General features: G+C 38.3%; 1 protein-coding gene across 1 annotated transcript in view; it reads left to right on the plus strand.

Annotated features, from left to right (window-relative positions):
- ACBD6 (acyl-CoA binding domain containing 6) overlaps positions 1 to 23,969 on the plus strand; it is a 194,559-nt gene that overhangs the window by 139,319 nt on the left and 31,271 nt on the right. The gene's annotated exons all lie outside the window — the stretch shown is intronic.

A 23,969-nucleotide genomic window follows, 5' to 3' on the forward strand; every position in this document is an offset into this window, starting at 1 on the left:
GATTGTCAAGGGGTGGGTGAGGGAAGGATACATTGGGAGTTTGGGATTAGTGGATGCAAACTATTACATACAGATTGGTTGGACAACAAGGTTCTTACAGTATAGCACAGGGAAATATATTTAGTGTCTTGGGATAGCCATAATGGAAAAATACGAAAAAAAAATGTTCCTATACATGTGCAATTTAGTCACTTTGCTGTGTAGCAGAAATTAACATTTTAAATCAACTATACTGCAATTAAAAATTTTTTCATAGTGAAAGGAGTAGGAAAGTAGTGAAATGAGTAGGAAAGAATCATTTCTTAGATTTCTCCACTATACATCTGATTATTTACATAGGAAGCTAATTAGAATCAAGTAGATTGACATATGTTGAGCTTTCACTGTATAGAATTATAGAACAGTAAGCAAAACAGCCTTCAGAAGAGCCAGTGGTTTGGTTCTGTTCTCTCATGTACCTAACTTTAGATGCTTGACCAGCTTGGTAAATTTTTAAAATATATAGACTAAGCGGAAGCTCATCAAAATATGCATACTTGAAAAAGTACAGACGTCGAGGAGAAGTAAAAATGAATATGTCATCCTGAAGAGTAAGGTCATTCATTCTGTGTTATGTCAGTTTTGAGATTATAGTTAATAGGAATTACACAAGCATACTAGATCCGAGACTGTAGTTTAGGCTACCTGTTGTCTTTAACCTGCAAAAAGAAAAATTTTCACTACATTTCTTTTGTGCATTATATTTATTTATGTTGACTCCCCTTGCTCCATCTCAGTAGCATGGTACAGTTGAGAAGACATGGACTTTGATGCTGAAGAGCCTGGGACCTTGGCCAAGTTATATATAATCTCTCTGAGCCTGACTTTACCTAGCTTGAAAATGGGAATCATGTTTATGTAAAGGGTTGTTGTGAGGATTAAAAGAAATGATGTTCATAAAACTTCAGCACACAAAAGGTATTCAGCCGTTCCTTTTTCTTTCCTTATTTTAATGTTTTGAACAATGTAGCACACTTCACAAAGTTAAACCTTCTAGATTAGTGTTGGTTTCAAATAGTTGGTTTCAAAATGCTGCTCTTTAGTTTTTAACTGTTTTTCTATGAAAATTTTTTTAATCTTAAATAGTTTCTATACTTCATTGCCTCCTTCTTAAATCACTGTGCTATATATACCACAGGTCTTATAGATGGTGAAGCACAGGGCCAAATCTTTTCTTTCCCTCTTGAGATTGCTAAAATCTATTGGTTGGCATGCAGCCAGCCAGCCCTCTTTATGGCCGGCTGTTCTCTGTGGTCTTCTGCAACTTGCCACCTCTGTCACAGCTTCTAATTTCTTCTGGCTGCTACTGTTGCTGCCCCCATTCTTTCTTCTAATTACCACTAGGCTCTGCTGGCCCTCTTACCATCCCTGCTCCCTAATACTTGTTTCCTTCACTTTCTGTGTCTCTTCTGCCTCCTGTTGCATCTCATATTTCATAGGTGAAAGCTGGCCTTTCATTGCTTTCTCAAGCCAGCTAGAAGAATCCTTCTATAAAGGAGTCAGCTGGTCATAACATGTTTAGTATGGTTGTTATCAGCATCTTCCCTTGGGCTGTGGGCCCTATTTTAAGTACTTGAGAATGCCAAAAACCAAGCCCCTGGATTAGTGAGATATATTTGACTTTTCTGCCTAGTAGTTTATGTTTGTCTCATTTAACTTTTATTTGATGCCAAGTTTTGTGCTAGATTGAAGTGGTAAAGGAAACAGGGGTCTATAAAGTTCAACTATGCCAGAGGTCCTTACTTTCAAAAAAGCAGGAAGACACAGACATGTTCATAGATAATAGAAGGTAAAAGATGAGGGAGCAGTGAGGGAAAGAAAGTTTTAAGCAAGGATTGTGAAGGCTCAAAGTCCTACTTCAAGTTATAAAGAAGAATGGCTGCTTATGAATGGAATCTGGGTAGTGGGTAATAGCTTAGAGTCCGGCAAGAGTCAGACACAGGACCCGGTCAGAGCAAGGGGAAGCTTTCATGATTCCCTACCATTTAAAGATAATGGCAGGGCTTCTGTGGTGGTCCAGTGGTTAGGAATTCACCTGCCGATGCAAGAGACACAGGTTCAATCCCTGGATTTAGGAAGATCCCATGTCCATGGAGCAACTAAGTCTGTGCACCACAACCATTGAGCCTGTGCTCTAGAGCCCAGAGGCCACAACTACACGTGCCCCACAGCTAGAGAGTGGCCCCGTTCATCGCAACTAGAGAAAGCCAGCACACAGCAATGAAGACCCAGAGCAGCCAAGAAATAAATAAGAAATAAAATATAACTATTTTAAAAATAGCATCCTTATTAAAAAAAATAAAGATAATGGTCAAGAATCACTTAGGTGATGGTACGTTTTTTCTTTTCATATTTAGGAGTCTGGGTCTTTAAGTTCCCTATGATACTTTGTCATTATTTTGTGTTTCTTATGAATTTTTATTTATTTAGAAACAGTATATGAGAGTATAGTGAAGGGGTTATACATTTCTAGAGGTTTCCCCGGTGGCTCCGTGGTAAGGAATCCACCTGCCAATGCAGGAGATGCAAGTTCGATCCCTGGGTCAGGAAGATCCCCTCGAGGAGGAAATGGCAACCCACGCCAATATTCTTGCCTGGGAAATCCATGGACAGAGGCACCTGGTAGGCTACAGTCCACGGGGTTGCAAAGAGTCAGACACGACTGAGCACGCACTGAGCTATACATTTCTATGCTTTTATAGTTTGAATATTTCTACATTTTAAGTTTATTATGTGAATTTTTTAATTCACCTGAGTATTTTTATTTTATCCTAATATATAACCCCTTACAAAGATTTTAAATGTATGACCAATGTTAATTTATTAGAATTGTTTTGCTCCTGTTTATAACAACTCCATATTTATTAAATTTGAACATTTCTCTTAAGCTAAAACAGAAAGGAAAAGCATAAATAACTATGACAAACAACCCTCTTCTGGTGTGGTCATTTGAAATGAAACAACCAAAAAATTTAATCAACTTAAATTTAGAAAAATTAGCTGATATAAGTTGTAAACCAGATGAGTAAAAGCTTCTTTCACTTACTCATTCTTGACATTCAATTCCATTTATTCTTTGTAATATATTTTAAAACAGAAATGTTTATAAAGACTAAGGTTTGGATTCCTATATACTATTTTGAGGTTACAAAGAAAAAACTAGAGTCATATTCATGCTTTAATATAAACTCCACTTTAACACACACAGAGGAATAACAGAGATAAAGATTTTGCAGATACAAGATGATGTGTTTTATTAAAACATCATAATCATAAAAGTATTTTAAGATATATTAGATTTAAAATAATTATTAATAATGATTAAAACCTGAAGGTTGTATTTAAGTGAGTCATAATCATCAAGTTTGATCAAATATTTCTTGAGTGCTTATTATGTTCAAGGCATACAAAAGATGAGTAAAAGAAGAATTTACATTTGGCCCCCTGAAGACTACAATTTGGCTAGAGAGTAATTATAAATAATTATCTTTTGTTTCACCCAAATACCTACTCTTTAGACATGTCACGGTACTTAGACATATAAACAATTCAGAGTTGAGGGAAACATGTCTTTTTAAAGCCTGCTCCTTTTCTCTAGTACTCTTGGAAGACAGAAAAGTTAATAGAATTAGAAGACAGTCTGGTTGTCCTCTGTCTTTCCATTCCCCAGTTGCCAATCAATTCTGTAATTGCAGTCATGGTTCTCATATTTAGGCCCCTGCTCTAATTGATTTCTAGGTGGACATGCTCTAAGTTGAAAGATCAAAAATCCCAATATTTCACATTAAACACAAGAACACTTCAGCCCACAGCATCTGAACTCAAAAGCCTCAAATTAGTCATGGTGATCTGAGGAGCACAGCAAACAAGAAATGGATTGGGGTTGGGGGGCAGCAGGCAGGTAACCCTGTCATGCTTGTACCTGTAAATAAACATTTATACCTAACCATAATTTTAATTGGTTTGATCAGTTTTTATTGGTACAGCCAAGTAATAATCACTGAAAAATGTTTGTAAATATATAGATGGTATTTAAATTCAAAGAATACAAATCAACAGTAACTTTTTCTTATTGTAAAAGTGATAACAATGTATTATTGAAATTTTTACAAAATATTTACAAATAATAAGTATAAAGAAAAAGGTTTCAGTCATCTGCAATCTTACCCCTGAGAGAATCCCTTTTATCACTTTGGATGCTTTCCTTCTCTCTTTGTTCTATAGGTAGATAATACATTTTAAAAACAAAAATGAGATCATACTGTATATAGTTTTATATCCTACTTTATTTACTTGTCTTGAACATCTTCTCATATGCATATCAGATATTCTTCAGCACAGTTTCTAGAATGTTTGCCTAATATTCTGTCCTCCAAGTATATTATGCTGTAGCCATTTCTCTGTTTAGGTTGCTCTCTTTTACAGTACATAAACTAAACTGTAAACTCCACTAAGGCATGGACTATAACTGGTTTATTTATCATTGGGTCCCTGATAGGCTTTCAGAAAATAGATGTTTAAATTAATTCTTCTACTCTTCCATGTCTGTACCTATGCAGACACATGACAGGAGAAACGTACATATCTATGTCCACTTCAGGTTTATAACCACTGATCTCAAGTGGGCCCTCACTGCTGCCCAGCGGTGACTACATTTCCCTACTCCGCTATCTCTTCCCTCTCTTAGATAACTCTTTTCATACGTTCTCTTCTCTGCTCAAAATTCAAACACCTCCTTCCTCATCCTCATTCTCTCCTAATGACCTTCATTCCCATTAAACTGAGATGAAATAAGAGTCAGTGGGAAAAAAAAACTTCCACAAGTTCTACCATCACATCCGTCTACCTGCCTGCATCTGTACCTACATAGCCCACTTTCCCCCCATTAGTACATATGAACCATCTGTGCGCCCAAGGCCAGCCCCTCTGTTAATGCACTAGGTGCCATCCCACTCAAGCTTTTACTGCGTCTATGCTTTTTTGCATTATCAGTTTTCCCTCTCTTCTGTATAGGTTCCAGCAGATATAAATATACTGCTATCTATTTACCCTACTTAACTGCCCAACTCCTGCCCCATTTCATTCTTCCTCAGAATTCCGTGAAAGAGTTGTTTATACTCTAATTTCTCCTCCCATGTTATTTCTTGAAGCCACTTGAATTAGGTGTTTACTTCTAACATTCTTTCTGTTTTTCACTTCAGTTCTGCTACATCCAGTGACCATTCTTTGGTCCCTACCGTTCTTGACCTATCAGCAGCATTTGAATGACTTTTTCTTTAAATGCTTTATTCTCTTGTGTTCCAGGACAGTGATTTTGGTTACTCCATTACTGACCTTGGTAAGGTCCCTTTTGCTCAATCTTCTTCAGAAGCTCTTTCTCTGTCCCTTTTGCTTGCTCCTTTTCCTGTCCTCAGGCTTCCCTGGTGGCTCAGTGGTAAAGAACCCGTCTGCCAATGCAGGCTACACAGATTTGATCACTGGGTCGGGAAGATCCCCTGGAGGAGGAAATGGCAACACACTCCAGCATTCTTGCCAGGAAAAATCCCATGGACAGAGGAGCCTGGTGGGCTACAGTCCATGAAGTTGCAAGAGTCGGACACTAGTTAGTGATGAAATGATTTCCTATCCTCTTTATCTTGAAATGCCCCAGAGCTCAATTGTCTGATCTATTTTCTCTATACTCATTCCTTTGGTGATCTCATCCAGTCTCTGGGCTTTATATATCTGCCTTTCAGATCTCTAGTTTATATCTCCCGTGACAAATAGTTTCAAGGGATTGGATCTGATAGACAGAGTGCCTGAAGAACTAGGGACGGAAGTCCGTAACATTGTATAGGAGGCAATGACCAAAACCATCCCCAAGAAAAAGAAATGCAATAAAGCAAAATGGTTTTCTGAGGAGGCCTTACAAATAACTGAGAAAAGAGAAGCAAAAGGCAAAGGAGAAAAGAAAAGATATACCCATCTAAATGCAGAGTTACAAAGAATAGCAAGGAAAGATAAGAAAGCCTTCTCAAGTGAACAAGGCAAAGAAATAGAGGAAAACAATATAAAGGGAAGGACTAGAGATCTCTTCAAGATATTTAGATACCAAGGGAACATTTCATGCAAAGATGGGTACAATCAAGGACAGAAACGGTATGGACCTAAGAGAAGCAGAAGATATTAAGAAGAGTTGGCAAGAATACACAGAACTGTATAGAACAGGTCTTAATGACCTGGATAACCATGATGGTGTGATCAGTCATCCAGAGCCAGACATCTTGGAATGCAAAGTCAAGTGGGCCTTAGGAAGCATCACTACAAACAAAACTAGTGGAGGTGATGGAATTCCAGTTGAGCTATTTCAAATAGTAAAAGATGATGCTGTGAAGTGCTGCACTCAATATGTCATCAAATTTGGAAAACTCAGCAGTGGCCACAGGACTGGAAAAGGTCAGTTTTCATTCCAGTCCCAAAGAAAGGCAATGCCAAAGAATGTCCAGTACTGTACAATTGCGCACATTTCACATGCTAGCAAAGCAATGCTCAAAATCATTCAAGCTAGGTTTCAACAGTATGTGAACTGAGAACGTCCAGATGTACAAGCTGGATTTAGAAAAGGCAGAGGAACCAGAGATCAAATTGTCAACTTCCCCTGGATCATAAAAGAACAAGGGAATTCCAAAAAAAATCTACTTCTGCTTTATTGACTACGCTAAAGCCTTTGCCTGTGTGGATCACAACAAACTGTAGAAAATTCTTCAAGAGATGGGAATCCCAGGCCACCTGACCTGCCTCCTGAGAAATTAGTATGCAGGTCAAGAAGCAACAGGACAAGACATGGAACAATGGAGTGGTTCAAAATTGTGAAAGGAATATGTCAAGGCTGTATCTTGCCATCCTGCTTATTTAACTTATATGTAGAGTACATCATACAAAATGCTGGGCTTAATAAATCACAAGCTGGAATCAAGACTGCCAGGAGAAATATCAATAACCTCAGATATGCAGATGACACCAATCAAATGGCAGAAAGCAAAGAGGAACTAAAGAGCCTCTTGATGAGGGTGAAAAAGGAGAGTGAAAAAGCTGGCTTAAAACAACGTTCAAAAAACTAAGATCATGGCATCTGGTCCCATCACTTCATGGCAAATAGATGGGGGAAAAAATGGAAACAGTGACAGACTATTTTCTTGGCTCCAAAATCACTGAGGATGGTGACTGCAGCCATGAAATTAAAAGACGCTTACTCCTTGGAAGGAAAGTTATGACAAATCTAAACAGCATATTGAAAAGCAGAGCTATCACTTCACCAACAAAGGTCTGTCTAGTCAAAGCTTTGGTTTTTCCAGTGGTCACAGACAGATGTGAGAGGTGGGACCATAAAGAAGGCTGGGTGTCGAAGAACTGTTGCTTTCAAACTGAGGTGCTGGAAAAGTCTCTTGAGAGTCCCTTAGACATCAAGGAGATCAAACCAGTCCATCCTAAAGAAAATCAGTCCTGAATATTCATTGGAAGGACTGAGGCTGAAGCTCCAACACTTTGGCCACCTGATGCTAAGAGCTGATTCTTTAGAAAAGACCCTGGTACTGGGAAAGACTGAGGGCAGGCAGAGGAGAAGGGAGCAACAGAAGATGAAATGGTTGGATGGCACTCTGCGAGATAGTGAAGGACAAAGAAGCCTGGTGTGCTGCAGTCCATGGAGTCACAAAGAGTGGGGCACGACTTAGTGAATGATCAACAAAAATAATTCTTGACCCCTCTCTTATCTATCTGATAAATATCCCAAACTAATATATCCGAAACCTTTCTAGTAAGACCTACACTAACCCCTTAAAGTTGAAACTCATTCTACCCTCTTCCAGCATTCCTCATTCTTTCCTGTTTTATTTTTCTCTACAGCATTTATCAAACATATCTTTGACTTACTTGGTTTATTTTCTATATCCCCCTTCTCCAAAACTAAAGATTTTTGTCTATTTTTATTTATTGCATTTTAACAGTACCTGGCACATAGTAGATACTCAGTAAATATCTGTTAACGAGTGGATGTAAGCAGTGAACGTCCTTAGCAGATGATATTTGCACAAATCCATGATCCTTTTTTCCATTCAGTAAAATGTTTGAGTGCTTACTATATACCAGACTCTATGCCAGCTGCTAGGAATATAACAGTCCAAAGTTATGCATGGTCCCTAACTTTACAGAGCTCACACTCAAATGAAAATAACAGATAAATACATCCTTTGAATATAAATTGTAATAAACGCTATTGAAGAAACAACAAGGAGATTGAACTGAAAAATAACAATAGCAGGTGACTCTTTGAAGCAAATATAGAGAACTTTGTCTAAATAGGTGACAAGACTGGCACTTGAAGGAAGAGGAAGGAGACAGTCATCTAAAGAGTAGACATTTTATGAGCTCATATTAGAAAGTTAGGCGGGGCTAAATGATGCAGGATTTCCTGGCCTAGTGGTTCTCAAAGAATGGAATGGGAGCCCCTGGGGGGTCTCTATGATCTTTTGGGGTCCATAAAGTCAGAACTATTTTCATAACAGTTTTAAGACATTATTTTCCCTTTTCACACTTTACTCTCTCACGAGCCTTCAGTGGCATTTTCCAGAGGCCACATGACATGGTGTGACAGTAGATGAATGCAGAACTAGAAATGGATATCTAGTTATTTCCTGTCCAGATTTTAAAGAGATTTGCAAAAAAGCAAAGCAATGCCACTCTGTTTTATCTTTTAGAAAATACATTTATTTTTGAAATTGAGTTACTTACAGTAACATGTAATGGTTTTTAAATGTCTGAACTTTAATATAGTAAGTACTGATCGATTTAAACTACATAAACCAAAACTCTTTGGGGTCCTCAGTAATTTTGAAGACTTACTATAAAAGGGTGCCGAGATCAAAAAGGTAAAGAACTGTTGTCCTAGGCTATGATGGTAAGAGTTTTGAACTTTATTCTAAGAGCATTAGGAAGTCACTAAAAGGCATTAAACCAAAGTAATGAATGATCTAGTTTAACTTTTGAAAAGGCTGCTCTCACTGCTGTGTGAAGAATAGATTGGAGTAGGCTGACCATAGGAGAAGGGAAGGGAACAAGTATGAAGTCACTGCCTCTGTCTAGGTAAGAAATGATGGAGGTTTGTACTGAGGGGGTGTATGTTTCCTAGAACTGGCATAACAAAGTGCCACAGACTGAGTGGCCTAGAACAGTAGAAATGTGTTGTCAGTAGGGTCACTCTCCCTCTGAAACCTATAGGGGAGAATCTGTCCTTGCCTCTTGAAGCTTCTAGTGTTTGCCAGCAATTCTTGGCATTCCTTGACCTGTGGATGCGTCATTCCAGTATGTTTCTACATAAGGCCATATTCTGAGGTGCCAGGAATTAGGATTTCAACATGTCTTTTTTTGGGGGGACACTTTGTAACAGGTGGTAACAATGAGGGTGAAGAGAAATGACATATACATATTTTAGAAGTAGAACCAGTAGGATTGCTTATGGATTATCTATAAAGGATGAAACAAGTCAAGGATGGGACTCACATTTCTGACTTTAGAAGCTAGATAAATTGTAGAGCCAACTTAACAGACATTTCTCCAAAGAAGACAAATGGATGGCTAATAAACACATGAAGAGATTCTCAACATCACTCATTGTTAGAGAAATGCAAATTAAAACTACCATGAGATATCACCTCATACTGGTCAGAAAGGCCATCATCAAAAAATCCACAAACAACAAGTGCTGGATACGGTGTGGAGAAAAGGGAACCCTCTTACACTGTTGGTAGGAATGTAAGTTGATACAGCCACTATGGAAAACAGTATGGAGATTTCCTTTAAAACCTAGGAGTAAAACCACCATATGACCCAGCAATGCCACTTCTGGGCATATATCCTGAGGAAACCAAAACTGAAAAAGACACATGTACCCTAATGTTCATTGTAGCACTATTTACAATAGCTAGGAGATGGAAGCAACCTAGATGTCCATCAACAGATGGATAAAGAAGTTGTGGTACATATATACAATGGAATACTATTTAGCCATCAAAAGGAACACATTTGAGTCAGTTCTAATGAGGTAGATGAACCTAGAGCCTATTATACAGAGTGAAGTAAGTCAGAAAGGGAAAAGCAAATATTGTATATTAACACATATATATGAAATCTAGAAAGATGGTTCAGATGAACCAATTTGCAAGCCAGCAATGGAGATGCAGACATATAGAACATACTTGTGGACAAGGGCGGGGGAGAGGAAGGAGAGGGTGAAATGAATGGAGAGAGTAGCATGGAAGCATATACACTAACATATGTAAAATAGATAGCCAGTGGAAATTTGGTGTATGGCTCAGGGAATTCAGCCAGGGCTCTGTAATAATCTAGAGGGGTGGGAAAGGGTGGGAGGTGGGAGGGAGGTTCAAGAGGGAGGGAACATGTGTACACCTGTGGTCAATTCATGTTGATGTATGACAGAAATCAAACCAATATTGTAAAGCAATCAATTAAAAATAAATATTAAAAATACTTTTAAAAAGTTGTAGAGCCAAATGACATGCAGTTTTTTAACATCAACACTTGGGAATAGGACCATGTTTCCTGGGGCATAAAATCCCAGAAGTGAAATTGCTAGGTCTCCATTTCCTTAAGTATCTCCATCCATTTATTTTAGATATGTTTTAGCTTTATTCATATTGTTTTAATATTATTTAGGTTTATTCTATTAGAGCCTCCTGATTTAAACAATCAGATATAGTAAAATCTTGTAGATCAATTCAAAGACCTTATGCAAAAAGAAAATAAAAATAGGAAGAGAGAACATTTGCCATAAAAGAACTTCTCATAATCAAAGTGGGGCAAACAGTAAGTGTTGGCAAAGTTCAATGAGATCCCAAAGTATTTCAAATTAAACTTCTAGATAAGAAATCTGGCTATTTGAGTTTAATAAGATCTTATGGGATTGACTACAATTTCTCCCACTGGATGAAAAGTAGACCTTAGGTAAAATTGTAAGTTCCCTGGTAACATGATAAGGTTAAGGATGTCAGTTACATTATTAAGCAACTTATGATAAAAATGACTTCCTGCCTGATTGTTATGTTATATCTGAATGGAAGGAACTGCAAAGTTATGATAAATTCCTGATGGGGATGCTGTACTTTGGACTGTCCTGACTTTCTTATAATCGGCGTATCTATTATGTGGCCCTTGAAGCTGTTGTTACAAGATACAGTGGCTCCTATAAAGCAGCAGGGCCTCTAATCCAAGATATACCCTCACGTACACCAAAATGGAATTTCTCCTCACACTTGAGCTACATCTCCTAGAGAGAAGATAGCACCTGGGTGGCTGGACAAGCTGTCACATGAATTACTACAGAACTCAAGGTTGACACTGCTCTGATGGCAGCTTCTGAATGGCTTCTGTCTGAAATCCTCCTGAATAAATGGATGCCAGGTGTATTCAGTGGTAGTCTCATGAATCTCAATAATTAGACGAGCCAAAGACAACCACCTTGTGGGCATAGTACATACATTACTGATCCTTTAGTTCCAGCTGCTCACTTATTCTGTGCCTACTCTATCCCTCTTGCCAGCCATTTTAGTAACATGTCAATGCAGTCATCTTATCTTCAGTTCCCAAAGCAAACTTGTTCTTGAGAACATCTGTATAGATGTGAATCTGCTTGGCTGCCTTAAAAGGGATGAATGATCAGTGGTGGTTTAGTCACTAAATTGTGTCCAACTTGTGCAACCCACCACGAAATAGGGAAACATGATTAAGAAAATAACTGAAAGGAAAACAATCAAAGGCAGCACTCATAGCTCAGCTGGTAAAGAATCTGCCTACAGTGCAGGAGACCTGAGTTCGAACCCTGGGTCAGGAAGATCGTTGGAGAAGGGAATGGCAACCCATTCCAGTATTCTTGCCTGGGGAATTCCATGGACAGAGGAGCCTGGTAGGCTATAGTCCATGGGGTCACAGGGTCAGACATCACTGAGTGACTAACACTGATAAAACAAATGATTTTTTGTTCATGTATATGCCCAGACATTTACTTGATGCAAGACCCTGAGGGACATAATTAGTTTATGATAACTGAATCATCAGGAAAAGATTAAATAATCTCCCATGTTCTCCATCTTGAGTGATAAGGGGAAGTAAGATACCTTAGAGAGTTTATAAGGGTGATTTTTAATGGTTGCATATTCAAAGAGTAATGTGCCAATTATTTTTAAAATGTGCTGACAGGTTTTTCGCTCTCTAACAGGCACTTTGTTGTTATTTAGTTGCTCAGTTTTGTCACACTCTTTGCCAACGCCATGGACTGTAGCCCACCAGGCTCCTCTATCCATGGGATTTTCCTAACAGATGCTATTAACAGTTGAATGAGGTGTTACTATACCTACCTTTTTTTCCTCTAGAAGGAAAGGAGTGTGCCTATAACCAACTGAAGACTTAACTCATGTATCAGAAAAATTCTTAGAAAAATAATTATAAAATGTTTGCCAACACCTAACATATGGCAAATTGTCAGATTAGTTTAATCATATTCTGTAATAGAGTCACAGATCTCACAGGTTAGGAGAGGCAAAACATTCCAAGCTTAGAAATAATATTGAAAATTACCCAAAATTATATTACTAACTCATAATTTTTATCATTACTTCTAATTCCTCACAACTAATTTTCTTGAGTGCTTCCCTTATCATCTATTCACTTGAAATACTAAAACAGAATTTTTATTTCAGATGTCAAATTACTGGATAAGAACTGAATCTCTCATTACCCACATGGGAAAATGCATCCCCTCTATGCAGCTCGCTTATTACTCTTTTAATGATTCATGCTGTGTACAGTATCTTTAGAACTAACATTGGTAGAAATAGTAGATCAAATCTGAATTAGAGTATCAGTATCACTGTGGTCACAAAAAAAAAGAAATCCAGTGACACTCAGGAGAATTTTCTGCTCACACAGAACATCTTGGAAGCATGTTATTTCCATGACTTAAACATCACACACTAGTAAAGTAATTCTCCAAGCCAGGCTTCAACAGCACATGAACCATGAACGTCCAGATGTTCAAGCTGGATTTAGAAAAGGCAGAGGAACCAGAGATCAAATTGCCAACATCCATTGGTTCATTGAAAAAGCAAGAGAGTTCCAGAAAAACACCTACTTCTGCTTTATTGACTATGCCAAAGCCTTTGACTGTGTGGATCACAACAAACTGGAAAATTCTGAAAGAGATGGGAATACCAGACCACCTGACCTGCCTCTTGAGAAATCTGTATGCAGGTCAGGAAGCAACAGTTAAGAACTGGACATGGAACAACAGACTGGTTCCAAATCAGGAAAGGAGTACGTCAAGGCTGTATATTGTCACCCTGCTTAATTAACTTATATGCAGAGTACATCATAAGAAATGCTGACCTGGATGAAGCACAAGCTGGAATCAAGATTGCCAGGAGAAATATCAATAACCTCAGATATGCAGATGACACCACCCTTAAGAGAAGAACTAAAGAGCCTCTTGATGAAAGTAAAAGAGGAGAGTGAAAAAGTTGGCTTAAAACTTAACATTCAGAAAACTAAGATCATGGCATTTGGTCCCATTGCTGCATGGCAAATAGATGGGGAAACAACGGAAACAGTGACAGACTTCATTTTTGGGGGGCTCCAAAAACTGCAGATGATGACTGCAGCCATGAAATTAAAAGACGCTTACTCTTGGAAGGAAAGTTATGACCAACCTAGACAGCATATTAAAAAGCAGAGACATTATTTTGCCAACAAAGTCCGTCTAGTCAAGGCTATGGTTTTTCCAGGAGTCTTGTATGGATGTGAGAGTTGGACTATAAAGAAAGCTGAGTGCCGAAGAATTGATGCTTTTGAACTGTGGTGTTGGAGAAGACTCTTGAGAGTCTCTTGGATTGCAAGGAGATCTAACCAGTCCATCCTAAAGGAGTTCAGTCCTGAATATTCATGGGAAGGACTGATGCTGAAGCAGAAACTCCAATACTTTGGCCACCTGATGTGAAGAACTGACTCATCTGAAAAGACCCTGATGCTGGGAAAGATTGAAGGCAGGAGGAGAAGGGGACGACAGAGGATGAGATGGTTGAATGGCACCACCAACTCAATGGACATGAGTTTGAGTTAACTCCAGGAGTTGGTGATGGACAGGGAGGCCTGGCGTGCTGCAGTCCATGGGGTCTACAACAGTCAGACATGACTGATCAACTGAACTGACTGACTGAAGTGTGTGTGTGTGTGTGTGTGTGTGTGTGTGTGTGTGTGTAGACAGACAGGTAGGTAGATCTGGACTTGGAAATGAGGCTCTTGATTCAGTTTGATAAAATGCATTTAGCAGTAGAAAAATATCACCACATGGCTACAGAGTTTTATGTGCAAAAAACAGCAATATCACCAATGACTTAATGTTAATATTTTCATCAATACTTCATTTGGTAAATTTTTTTAAAAATACTTCTAATTAATATTGTTTAAATGGCCATACTACCCAAAGCAATCTACAGATTTAATGAGATCCCTACTCCCAGGTGGCACTGTGGTAAAGAATCCACCTGCTGATGCAGGAAATACAAGAGATGCAGGTTTGACTCCTGGGTTGGAAAGAGCCCCTTGAGTAGGAAGTGGCAACCCACACCAGTGTACTTGCCTGAAAAGTTCTGTGGACAGAGGATGCTGGTAGGCTACAGTCCATGGCATCTCAAAGAGTTGGACATGAGTGAGCACACAACACTACCAAAGTACCCATGACATTTTTCACAGAACTAAAATAATCCTAAAATTCTTATGGAACCATAAAAGACCCAGCATTGCCAAAGCAATCCTGAAGAAAAAGAACAAATCAGGAGGCATAACCCTCCCAAACTTCAGACAACACTACAAAGCTAGAGTAATCAAAGCAGCATGGTTATTGACACAAAAACAGACATGGATCAATGGAACAGATCAGACAGCCCAGAAATAAACCCACACACCTGCAGTCAATTAATCTTCAGCAAGGGAGGCGAGAGTATACAATGGGGCAAAGTCTCTTCAGCAAATGGTATTGGGAAAGCTGGGCAGCATATGTAAATCAATGAGATTAGAACATACTCTCACACCATACACAAAAATAAACTCAAAATGGCTTAAAGACTTAAACATAAGACATGACACCATAAAATGCCTTTAAGAGATCATAGGCAAAACATTTTGATACAAATTGTACCAATGTTTTCTTAGGTCAGTCCCCAAGAAAAGAGTGGAGAAGGAAATGGCAACCCACCCCAGTATTCTTGCCTGGAGAATCCTGTGGACAGAGGAGCCTGGTGGGCTGTCGTCTATGGGGTTGCAGAGTCGGACACAACTGAAGTGACTTAACATGCATGCATGCATTGGAGAAGGACATGACAACCCACTCCAGTATTCTTGCCTGGAGAATCCCAGGGACAGAGGAGCCTGGTGGGCTGTCATCTATGGGGTTGCACAGAGTCGGACATGACTGAAGTGACTTAGCAGCAGCAAGGCAATAGAAATAAAAATGAATGAATGGGACCTAATCAAACCTACAAACTTTAGCATAGAAAAGGAAGTCATAAGCAAAACAAAAAGATAGCATACAGAATGGGAGGAAATATTTGCAAATGATGTGACCAACAAGGGTTTCATTTCCAAAATATACAAACAGCTCCTAAAACTCAACAACAAAAAACAAACAATCCAATTGAAAAATAGGCAGAAGACCTTAACAGAGATTTCTCCAAAGAAGAAATACAAATGGCCAACAGGCACATGAAAAGATTGCTAATTATTAGAGAAAGGCAAATCAGTACTACGAAGAAATGCCACCTCGCACCATTCAGAATGGCCATCATTAAGAAATCTACAAATAACAAATGCTGGAGAGGGTGTAGAGAAAAAGGAACTCTCCTACCGTTGATGGGAATGTAGGTTGGTGCAGTCACTGTGGAAGACAGTATAGATGTTCCTCAGAAAACTAAAGATAGAATTACCATATGATCCAGCAACCCCATTCCTGGGCATGTCTAGACAAAACTATAATTCAGGACGATACATGTACCCCTATGTTCACAGCAGAACCCTTCACAATAGCCAAGACATAGAACAACTTAAATGTCCATCAACAGAGGAATGGATAAAGAAGATGTGGTACATACATACAATGGAATATTACTCAGCCATAAAAACAAAATAATGCCATCTGCAGCAACATTGATGCAACTGAAGATTATCATGCTAAGTGAAATCAGTCAGAAAGAGAAAGACAAACACTGTATGATATCACTTAAATGTGGAATCTAAAATATGACACAAATGAACCTATCTATGAAGCAGAAACAGACTCAGACATAGAGAATAGACTTGTGGCTGCCGATGGGGAAGGAGAGGGGTGGACTCAGATTTTGAGGCTAGTAGATGCACACTATTATGTTTAGAATGGATAAACAACAAGGTCCTACTGTATAGCACAGGGAACTGTATCCAGTCTCCTGGGATCAACCATAATGGAAAAGAACATAAAAAAAGAATGCATATGTATGTAAAACTAAATCACTTTGGTGTACAGCAGAAATTAACACAACACTGTAAATCAGCTATACTTCAATAAATAAATACAATTTTAAATACACACACACATACTTCTTACATTTGACAGGGTGCCCCATCTCAGGAGAGAAGAAAATCTAGTCCTTAAAGGAAATAATTACTAATAAAATGAAAATAATGATCAAAAATTATAAAGAAAGAATTAGTGTAGAATACATGTGGGGAAAGAAATAATCTGTATAAATTCAATAGAGACCAACTCGTCCTCTGCACACACAGGAGAAAAAAGCATCTGGAAGTCAAACTGAAAGAGTTATTTTTCACTTGAGTTAACTGTGAACTAAGTTCATGATTGTTTGGGCTCTTATAGAATAATTGCATCTGGCATTTATGCTCCACAATGTAGGAAATATGTCAGGATTTTTGTTAAGTTCAGGTAAAAGAAAAAAGGTTGGTTAAAAGAGATTAAAGAATAAACCAATAAGGAAAGGTTACAGTAATATATTCATTCTCTCATTTCATGAACATTTATTGAGTGCACATTTTATGCAGGACACCGTGATAGGCACTAGATGAAAGACATAGTACTTACATACGAGAAGTTTATTGTCTTAGTTTACAGTTTTAGATAAGCACATACAGTGTAAGCTATGTTGCTGTGGTAGAGAAGAGGGACCCTTGAAGAAAATGAACTGAGTCTTAACGATTGAGGGGATTTATTTTTCTTACAGGATTCCAGACTCATCTGAAAATTCTCCCACCACAAAATATCCAGGAATGCAGAATAAAATCCCTTCACTGACTTAATAGACATGAGTTTGAGCAAACTCCGGGAGACAGTGAAGGACAGCGAAGCTTGGCATGCCGCAGTCCATGGGGTCACAAAGAGTCGGACATGACTGAGCGACTGAATAACAACAAAAATGCACAGCAGAGCTTACAAAAAAGTAAAGTTGGCCTCCAAAGGCCAAAACAAACACAGCTAAGAAACAAAATAGTAAGCCTTAATTTTTTAATAAGCCCAAAGCTTCAAAAAGAAAGTCATAGGTTTAAACCAACAGCTGACTGTCCTGAAAGCAAGGATATGACAGTCCCAGTACCTATGAGGTAGAAATCTCTCAAAAAATAGCAGCCACCATCAAGGAAAAGTAGACATTAAAAATCTACCCTCCAACAAAGAGCTGACATGAGAATTTTTCTTAGCCTGCACGCCAAGCCCAGGAGGGGAGGTGGGATGAGAAATAGTGTAAATTTTAAAAGGGCAAACCTAAGTATTCAAAAATCCCCAAGCTAAGAACTCAACATAGGGCTCTCAGACTGATATTTCCCTGGTGACTGTCAGAAACAAAAGCAAAATCATTCTAGAGGGGCAGAATCTCAATTCAGGGTACAGAGCACAGAATTTTTCCCAGATAAAACCCCACTTAAATTGAATTCACAGTCCAGAATTTATAAAGCACACAGGTAGTAATCAACAGTACATGGATCTCAGGCAGCACAAGTATCACATGTACCACCACCTGCCCCTCTCCCTGAGCTCAAATAAAAGAACTGCAGGGATCAAACGTCTGCTTAAAAGGCTCAAATATGTCAAAGATGGATATTAAAGCATGAGAAAAGAGCAGGACCCTGTAAGGTTGGAGGACAGATTTCAAGCAGAGTGAAGCGCATTTATAGCTGTGAGTGTCCATATAGGTATTCTTACTGGGAATCAGAGGTCACAAAATTGGGAGGAAGGTGACCAAGGCTTGGGTCATAAATAACCTTGTGTTCTGTGTTACTCAGGACTCCTCTTGCAAGTGACAAGAAGATCACTTTTGCCTCGGGAGTATTTTGTTGTTGGCTCACCTAACCAAGAAGGACAAGGACAGGCTTGGGATGATAAGAATCAGAGACTCTCATTTTTTCTGGACCTCTCATTGCTATTCTTTTCTTTGTGAATACTTCATTCTCACCTACCACACACCAGTTTTCTCCAAAAAGTGGAGAACAATGCCACTTTAGTTTTTGATTCATATCTTTTACTTTTTACTTTCTTTTTTTAAAAAATTGTGCTAAGCTGTTTACAATAGCCAGGACATGGAAGCAACCTAGATGCCCGTCATCAGACAAATGGGTAAGAAAGCTGTAGTACATATATACAATGGAATATTACTCAGCCATTAAAATAAATGCATCTGAATCAGTTCTAATGAGGTGGATGAAACTGGAGCCTATTATACACAGTGAAGTAAGTCAGAAAGAAAAACACCAATACAGTATACTAATGCATATATATGGAATTTAGAAAGATGGTAACAATGACTCTATATGCAAGACAGCAAAAGAGACACAGATGTAAAGAACAGTCTTTTGGACTCTGTGGAAGAAGGCAAGGGTGGGATGATTTGAGAGGGTAGCACTGAAATGTGTATATTATCATATGTGAAGCGGATCGCTGGTCCAGATTCAATGCATGAGACAGGGTGCTCAGGGCTGGTGCACTGGGATGACCCTGGGGGATGGGATGGGGAGGGAGGTGAGAGGGGGGTTCTAGATGGCGAACACATGTGCACCTGTGGCTGATTCATGTCGATGTATGGCAAAAACTACAATATCGTAAAGTAATTAGCCTCCAATTAAGATAAATTAATTCTAAAAAATTGTGCTAAGATATACATGATACAATTAACTAAGCATTTTTAAGTGTAAAGTCAGTGGTATTAAGTACATTCACATTGTGCAACTGTCACTACTATCCATCTGCAGAATGTTTTCATGTGCTGCTGCTGCTAAGTCGCTTCAGTTGTGTCAGATTCTGTGCGACCCCATAGACGGCAGCCCCCCCTGCTGAAACTCTGTATCCACTAGACAATAACTCCTCATTCCTCTCTCTCTGCAGCCCCTGGTAACCACTGTTCTATTTCTGTCTGTCTGAATTTTACTACTCCTAAGTAGTTCATACAACTGGAATAATACAATATTTACCCTTTTGTATCTGTCTTTATTCACTACACCACTTTCCTTTGACCAGGAAGAAAAAGACTTTCTCTGTACACATGCTTCTATCTTCTTGCTCTATTTTGAAAATCCTGAGAGAAGACTCTAATTGGTTTGGCTTGAGTGACATGCTTACTTCTAGACCAGGAGGATAATGGGTTGCTATGATGTGCTCAGCTCAGGAGGTTGCATGACCACCCTAGAATCTTCCCCAATTCTCTGTGTTTACATACCCTCTCAAAGAGCCCTTCCTTGTTCTTTTGATCTAAAATAGCATCTCACATCATCTAGACACTTTATTATGCTTTTTTTTGGGGGGGGGGGGCACTTATTACTGTCTATTACAGAAAAGATTTATTTGCTTATTACTTCCCCTACCACTTTGTAAGAGTTATAACATGAGGGACCTTCTCTCTCTTGCTCACCTCTGTGCTCACAATACCTGGAACAATGCCTGGATCATAGTAGGAGCTCAATAAACATTTTAAATTAATTCATTAGTTAGAGATTGAGGTGGAGATATAGATTTAGTACTCATTGGTAAAAGTGATTAAAAGAAATTAATTATGCTTCTACCTCTCTTGTGAAGATAAGAATTACAAATTGAATGAAATTGAACTCTGCATATATATTTATATGAACACAGTAACTAAACAAGGAACTTAACGCACAAATAGCAAGAAAATTACACTTTTTAAAAATGGATAATTGTAGAACATATAACCTTGCATGATGGATGCATAGGTTAGAGTCTGGAAGTTTCAATAGATTAAACCCTTTCTGAAATTGTTTTCTGTTGGCAAGCATTTAAACTATAAATGTGAATGTATAAGTCCATCAGGTGTGTTTGCACGTAAATGTGAATGTATAAACCCATCAGGTGTGTGTACACAAACACACACACATACATTTTTACTGGTTAACTTCGGAAACTAGCAAAGCAGATACAAGTTTAAAGCCATAGTGGGCAATGCAGTTCTTTCAAAATTGCCCTTGGCTGTAGCCAGGTGAATCCAGATACTCAGGAACACAACTTCACACTGTCATGCCACCCCTCATTATCATCTCTTGGATCTTGTTTACTGTAGCTGCCTCAGCTCTCTTCCCCTACCTGTCATTAATCTCACAGGCAGGGCAAGGCAAAGAGGAACTAGGAGCAAAGCAGGGACTGTATTGAAAAATACAAGAAAGAAGTAGGCAAAAGTAATCTCTTGTTCTTCTGACTTCATGGTGCTGCTGTCCATCTTTTACTCCCCTTAGAGTTTATTATTATCCTTATGATATATAATGAGCATCCCAAACATAAGCAGTGCTGCACCTCAGCTGAATCTACCCTACTCACCAGGTTCCTCAAAATTACATCTTTCATATCTCCTCCAACCTATCCACCCACATGTTACCGCCAAATCCAGTGAGAACTCCAATTTCTGGCGAGAAAACAGTTTAATCAAACTATATTGCCTGAAAGTTGTCTTCTACCCGTCGGCTGTTATCCCTGCTGAACTTCTCTAGGTGTTAAGGAATTACTTTTTTCTAACTACCCATCTGAACCAGAAAATAAGCTCTCTGTGGCAGCTTTTTGCCTTTCTTCTTAGGAGATTAAATAGAACCACACCCAAAACCTTCTGGGAACCAACCCCCATATTCAATTTTTAGGAAATGGGAAAGGTAGATATGGTTTGTCTAAGAGTAGTTGATTTAAATCATAATACCAATCTGTCTCATTTACAATAATGGTTAATCATTTATTCTTAATTACCAGGGGCTCCAGAATGGCCATCCACATACTAAATGCCTATCAAATTAATCTAAATCATACTTTTCACCTGTATATCATCCTGATTATGTATTGCTCATGTAATGTGATCATGTGCCCTCAGCTTAAGAAATAGCACTGCTCAGATGGAAAGATATACCATGTTCTTGGATTGGAAGAATCAATATAGTCAAAATGATTATACTACTCAAGGCAATGTACAGATTCAATGCAATCCCTATCAAATTATCAATGGCATATTTCACAAAATTTTTAGAACCAAATTTTTTTAATTTGCATGGAAACACAAAGGCCCCCAAAAGCCAAAGCAATTCTGAGAAAGGAAAATGGAACTGGAAGAATCAGGCTCCCTGACTTTCTATTACAAAGCTACAGTCATCAAGACAGTATAATATTGGCACAAAAACAAATATAGATCAATGGAACAGGATACAAAGTTCAGAAGTAAACCCACATACCTATGATCAATCTATGACAAAGGAGGCAAGACTATACAACAGCAAAGACACATTCTCTTCAATAAATGATGCTGGGGAAACTGGAAAGCTACATGTAAAACAATTAAATTAGAATATTCTCTAACACCATACACAAAAATAAACTCAAAATGGATTAAAGACCTAAATATAAGACCGGATACTATAAAACTCTTAGAAGAAAACATAGGAAGAACACTCTTTGACATAAATCACAGCAGTACCTTTATAGGTCCACCTCCCAGAGTAATGAAAATAAAAAGCAAAAATAAACAAATGGAACCTAATTAAACTAAAAAACTTCTGCACAGCAAAGGAAACCATAAAGAAAACAAAAAAAGACAACCCACAGGATGGGAGAAAATATTTGCAAATGAAGCAACTTACAAAGGATCAATCTCCAAAATATACAAGCAGTTCATGCAACTCAGTATCAAAAACAAAACCAAAAACAACCAATTGAAAAATGGGCAAATGATCTAAATAGACATTTCTCTAAGAAAGAGCTATGGATGTCTAAAAACACATGAAGAAATACTGAACGTTGCCAATTAGTAGAGAAAATCAAAACTAGAGAGGTATCACCTCATACAGGTCAGAATGCATATGTGTGTGCTCAGTTATGTCCAACTCTGTGACTCTATGGATTGTAACCCACCAGGCTCGTCTATTCATAGGATTCTCCAGGCAGGAATACTGGAGTGAGTTGCCGTTTCCTCCTCCAAGGGATCTTCCTGACCAGGGATTGAACCTGTGTCTCCTGTGTCTCCTGAATTGGCATGCTGATTCTTTACCACTGAGCCACCTGGGAAGCCCACCAGTCAGAATGGCCACCATCAAAAAATCTACAAATAATAAATCCTGGAGAGGATGCAGAGGAAAAGACAACATTCCTACACTGTTGGTGAGAATGTACATTGATACAACTACTATTTGGAGAACGGAGCCTCCTAGGTGGCCCTGGTGGTAGAGAGGCTGCCTGCCAGTGCAGGAAACACAAGAGACATGGGTTCAACCCCTGGGTCAAGAAGATCCCCTGGAGTAGGAAGTGGTGGACAGAGGAGCCTGGCAGGCTACAACCATGGGGTCCCTAAGTCAGACATAACTGAGCACAATATAGAGAAGAGCATGGAGGTTCCTTTCAATACTAAAAAGGGAGCAACCATATGATCTAGCAATTCCACTCCTGACCATATATCCAGAGAAAACCGCAATTCAAAAAGATACATGCACCCCAATGTTCATTGCAGCACTATTCACAATAGCTAAGACACGGAAGCAAATTAAATGTCCATTGACAGAGGAATGGATAAAGAAGATATGATATATATGTACAGTGGAATATTACTGAGACATAAAAAAAGAATGAAATAATGCCATTTGCAGCAGCGTGGATGGACCTAGACATTATCATACTGGATGAAGTCAGACAGAGACAAAAATCATATGATATCACTTATATGTGGAATCTAGAAAACTTATACAAATGAATTTATTTATAAAACAGAACAGACTCAGACTTTGAAAACAAACTTAATGGTTACCAAAGAGAAGAGATTGGAGGAGGGGTCAAGTAGGAGTTTGGGGATTAACATATACATCCTACTATATATAAAACAGAGAACCAACAAGGACCTATTGTATGTACAGAGAACTGCTCAATGTTCTATAATAACCTATGGGAAAAGGATCTGAAAAATAGACAATGTATAACTGAATCACTTTGCTGTACAGCTGAAACTAACATTGTAAATCAACTGTACTCCAATGTAAAATAAAAATTGAATTAAGAAATAGCATCATGAAAAAGTACTCATCGATAATTAGTTTATATAGTTAAAATATTTTTATTTTAAAGGAATAAAAATTTAACTGAACAGTTGGATTTTCCTGTGTGTGTGGGAATTTTTGACTTAACAACTTGTAGAGACTTTGTGTGCCTTGAAATCACATTTCTGTATGATATTTGATATGATTAGGAAACTTTATAAGCCTGAAATCTGAATCTTTGAAAATGGGTTAAAAAGCTACTAATTCTTACTATAAATCATAGACTTCTTAGATAGATTTTGGGAATGTACTTTAAAAAAAAAAACATTATAATACTGGCCGTGATA

Source organism: Cervus canadensis, chromosome 13 (genome assembly GCF_019320065.1).
Source record: "Cervus canadensis isolate Bull #8, Minnesota chromosome 13, ASM1932006v1, whole genome shotgun sequence".
Classification (NCBI taxonomy): domain Eukaryota; kingdom Metazoa; phylum Chordata; class Mammalia; order Artiodactyla; family Cervidae; genus Cervus; species Cervus canadensis.